Source organism: Chenopodium quinoa, unplaced genomic scaffold (assembly GCF_001683475.1).
Source record: "Chenopodium quinoa cultivar QQ74 unplaced genomic scaffold, ASM168347v1, whole genome shotgun sequence".
Lineage (NCBI taxonomy): Eukaryota > Viridiplantae > Streptophyta > Magnoliopsida > Caryophyllales > Amaranthaceae > Chenopodium > Chenopodium quinoa.
Window position 1 is genome coordinate 2,698,030 of NW_018743783.1, and position 5,401 is coordinate 2,703,430.

Genomic DNA, 5,401 nt, shown 5'->3' on the forward strand with positions numbered 1-5,401 from the left:
GCTAGGTAGTCCCATGCGCTTAGCTATTTCTTTCTTCTTTCCCAAAGTCATTCCAAGAAAGTGTCCTTGTCTTTTAAGAATAGCATTGACAACGAGATTCGAGTGGGGGTTATAGTCAAGAGGGGTCTTTTCATCTTTTTCGATAAAAGAGACCTCTTCTGCATTGAAGCCCCATAAATCTTCATCATCCTCATCGTGCTCCACATGAATGATTGGTTTGTTAACTGCTTTAACTCTCATGGGGGATGCATCGATCGTGACAGGAATTTCTCTAACTATAGCCTTTACTTGTTAGTGGAGAGATGAAGGGATGTCCTTACGGTCATGGATCCAAGGGCGTCCCAACAATAGGTTGAATGAAGTCATGATATCTACTACTTGAAAAGTAGTGCTATGCTCAATGACTCCTGCAGTAACATTCATCGTGATAGTTCCAAGGGCTAGCGACGAATGTTGTCATAGGCCCTTATGCCTTATGTGGATGGAGTTAAGTCTTCATCCTTTATTCCTAACATTCTAGCAATGCGAAGTGGGCATACATTGATTATTGAACCATTGTCTACGAGGGTCATTGGCACATTCATTCTTTTTCACATCACTGTAAGGTTTAAGGCTTTGTTATGTTTATCACTTTCTGCCGATAAGTCTTTATTAGAAAAGGTGATTAAATTATTGGGACTGGGGAGGTCACTTGTGAGGAAGTTGGCCAACCCTTCTGGAGTAGTCTCAGAATCTATTCGTACCTTTGCTAGAGCATCCATTACTGCAACCCTATGCTTATGAGACGAAGCTAGAAGCTTCCAAACATTCATCATCACCTTGGTCTTTTTGAATTGCTTGACAATGTCATTGTCTTCAATAATGGGTGTTAGAGCTTGTTAAGTTGTAGGTATAGGCACAGTTGTGACTAGTTGTTGTACTCTCCCAGACCTCGTAACCATAGTGATTAGGGATTCCTCATCCCAAATGTCATCATTGTCTTCAAGTGGGTAGAGTGCATCAAGTGGTGATTCCACCATATCCTTAAGGTATACGTCATCATCATCACTGTCTCAAATTTCATTGATGTTGGCACTATTGTCCCCCATTCTACTGGCATCCATTCTTGGGATTTTGATGAAAAGTTTCCCATCATCTATAAGTCCTTGGACAAATTCCTTGAACTTGAAGCACTTTTCAGTTGTATGACCTCCGGATTGATGATACTTGTAGTACAATTAGTCCATTCTTTTTAGGGACTCGAGTGGTTTAGGTTCAAGAGGCTTGACCATACCCCTGTCGAGGAGCACGTTAAAGGCTCTTTCATAAGTAGTGTCTGTAGGCGTGTAAGCCCTCTTGTTCCTTTTTCCTTGTGGCTCAACAACGTTGAAGATAAATGGCTTTCTCCCAACGATGTTTGGTTTATGAGAGGAAAATGAGGAGTCACACTTTTTTTTAAGGATAGGCTAGCTTTCTAGCTTGTTTACCTTCCTATAAAGGACTTGAAGTTCAAGACTTAATTCTTGAAGAGCGTCACAAAGGTTATACAAATCCACATTGATGGAATTTTGGGAGGGACTAGCAATATCCTTATTGGTAGTCTCATCTTGGAAATCAGTCATGGCGTCGAAGAAAATTTCTTCTTCTTCTTCAACGGCATGAATCTCTTCTCTTGAAGCATCTTCAACCGGCTTAATAAAAAGTGATGGATCTAATGGATCTTGATCATCAGAAATTGCCAAGGAATCAGAAAGTGGAGAATTATTGATGCTTGGCTTCTTACTAGCAGGAGGCACTGGAAGTTTGTTGTTGTCAATCAAGTATTGAATAGCTTCTTTTAACTTCCAACAACTTTCAGTAGAGTAGCCCCTACCTTGATGGTATTTTCAGTATGCATTTGGATTCCAATTAGATGTTTTCCTTTCAGGTGGAGGATCTTGCATTGGTCCAATGGGAGTAATAAGTCCTTTGGCATGGAGTCGATCAAAAGCGGTGTCATAGCTCATCCCAATAGAGGTTAACTCTTTCCTTAGTTGCCTTCTTGTCCCTTGATTATCCATGGCTAGGACATCATTAAGATTAAAGGTAATAATATTGTTATTAGAGTGGGTGTTCTTGGAAAAATAAGGATTGTTGTTCTTCTTTCCTTTCCAGCCACCGTTGTTACTATTGTTAGCAGCTTTCTGTTTCACAAGGTCATCTTCAATTTCAATGCCTATATTATAAACAAATTTGAAGGTATTCAAGTTGCATTGATATTTCAAGTGTTTTTGGTATTTTTCTTGGAGACTCTTAATGAACATTCTTACAGATTCCTTTTCACTCGGAACTACAATCATTCTAGCGGAAGTTTCCTTCCATCTATTATAAAATGCAGTAAAAACCTTCATTCTCTTTTTGCTTGAGAATTTCAAGCTCCTTATGATCGGTTTCTACTTGAATATTACATTTGTATCTATCAATGAAAACATGCATAATAGTCTCCCAAGTAGCAATTTTCTCGGCACCCATAGAGAAGAGCCACTGTTGGCATACTGGTTCTAGGGAGAGAGAGAAGAGTGAGGGGAAAACCTTCTTGTCAATCCCCTTGATATCCATGATTGTCTCAAAAGCCCTCAAATTAAAGTAAGGTTTGTCAGTAGGTTATAACTTAGGGATGTCATTGGCAGAGAACTTCTGCAGAAGAAGATCTTTGTCCACTAAGACCCCCTTAGAGCTTATACCAAGGTACTCGTAATCGTTGGAGATTTGACTTAGACTGTCTTCGATGCGCTTAATTGTCTCCGTTGGTACTTGCTTGGTAGGGTCCTCAGCCTTTTCCATTCGAGTGCTAAGCCCCTTGAGCATTTCAGCAAGGACATTCACAGTTTCTTGGAGTTTATCAAAATCTTCTTGACTGGTTGTCATTCTTATCTTTCTTCTTTTCCGAACCGATCTATTAAAAAGGAGTACTTGTATAAAGGTTTTGTCTTTGATTAAACGTCCTTCCTTGACCAAACCTGTAAAATTAAACCATTGACTCTTTTAATGATTTGACTCGAATTGACTCGTACTTTTATTGGGTTGAAAAGGCAAAAAATGAGTGCATATTTTGGGAATCAAGTATGGGGATCAAATCAGGTTTTCAAACAACATGGTTCATGGTGGGAGGATAATATCCGACTTACCCCCCTAAAAAAATGACGGAAAAATGCACATAAGACTCTAGACATGGTCATGGTGAAAAGACATATGACTCGTGAGTGAAAGTGATATGTTCAAGACTCGTGTGATGACCATGGGACTAAATATGTGATTAGACTCAAAAAACAAGTTAGGACCTCATATATTCATTAAACTGGTTAATTATGGGAATTACAATTGACATGAAGACTTGGAAAGAACGAACCGAACCATCGCGTGGCGATGGTGATGGCTAAACGTTGGTTCCATCGCGGCGCGATAGGGCTATCACAGCGCGATGAAGCCGACGTTTCGCGGCACAAACTAGATTTTCGTGTCACTAATGGGATGTTAATCTAATCTATTTTCGGTGATTCTTTTGAAGGTGTAAACCTATAGACGGCTAAGTCGAGTACGTTTAAAATTTATAGGTTTAAATTAAATAACCAATGTAATGAGCAAAGTCTTTTTTAGTCCTTGGTTAGTGTGTTAGACTTTATTTACAAGAAACACAAAGAGTTAGTTTAATCACAAGTAAGGATATGCACAAGTAAGAGATGCACAAGTAGTCAAGGAGTCACAACATGATGCAATGAGTTTGCAACCTAACCATGGCTCTAGCTCTCTAAGGTCAAGGATTATGGTGTCCAAAAAGGTCCATGGTTATGAGTCCGGATGCATCGCGCGGAAGCCTTACCTTAGAAGGGTTGGAACGATGGATGGGACCCCACAAGTTAAACTCGCTTCCGTGGTTTGGTGAATTCACAATCTCGGATGCACCCATTGTTGCACGGAGCGTTCATTAGGGTGGATGGAGCGTGAATTCCCAAGGGTTAAGATCATATGTAGAAAAGTTAAAAAACCTCAATCAGGAAGTAAAATCAGCAAAACACTACTAGAATTAGTCAAAACACAGAAGCAGAAAATTGGCGCAATGTCGTAAGAACTCGGCGCGAGAAAGCAGGGTCTATTGTGCGGCGATAGAGCTGTCGTTTGGCGATGGTCTCTATCGTCTCGCGACAGTGTCGGCGTGTTGCGACAATTCTGGAATTTCGAATTTTTTCCAATTTTTCGTAGCGTCTATTCGATTTTAGTTGTGAAAGATGTTTTCGGCTTTTCCTACGTGTAAATCCCTATGTTTTTGACGCATTACAGATGGTCTTTCCTTTGCGAACCTTTTTATGCTTATGCCACAATGTTAATCAAAATTGCGCACAATGAATATCTATAATCTTTCAAGTCTCATCCGCTCATTCTAAATCGATTGCCAAAACAAATTTTAGGAATCAAAATTAGAAATCCTCCCCAGCGGAGTCGCCAAAAAACTGTAGGGAATTTTTCAAACTCAACCTTTTGAGCCTCACTGTGTTCATGCTTTTAGGCATGGCGGCGCTCCAAGGGAAGGAAGCTAGACATAGAAGAGTCACCAACAAGTTTTAGGAACTTGTAAACCGTTCACGGTTGCGAAGGTTACACCCCATTCACGATCACGGAGATTGCTAACTCTATAGTGCTCCGCAACCATGACTGGATATTCGGGGATGATGGTACGAATCCAACCTAAAATATCAGAGATTGAACCAGCCCTAAATAGGCCTCTACTCAATTCTTATGATATTCATGTGCGCTTTTCGATCAACATACATACATCAAGTTAGCCCTAAACCTATTTAATCTATGTTGGCTGATTATTAATGCACAATCAAATCTATTATTGGTGATCACTTGAATTAAAACCATATTAGCCTAAAATCAAATTATTAATTATCTTATTAGGTGTGATTTCAAGTACAAATTCCCTTTAAACCTACAAAAAGGGGCGTAATCAAGCAATAACAATCAATCATGAACAATCAAGCAGCATATAATTGACACAACAATCATCATCATCATAATTAAAATCATCAAAACATGATTAGCAAGATCCTAGGCATGATATTAAACGGAATAATAGCAAATCCTAACATGTCACTAATAATAAAAAATCAAAGCTTAAGCCTAAACATGATATTAGAAACATGATGTTAGAAATATTAGTTAACACCCTAAACATGATACTAGGAATTAAAATAATATCCTAAACATGATTTCTACTCCCAAAGTCAAGGAATAAGGATAGTAGATCTACTCACTTTGATGCTCCTCCCTTCTTGCTATCAAAACAATAAACACGTTAGTAACTTCAAGAAAGATTAAATTAACAAAGTAAATAAATCAAATAATAATTGAAATAATAGAGATTTGGGACCAAACCCTCAGA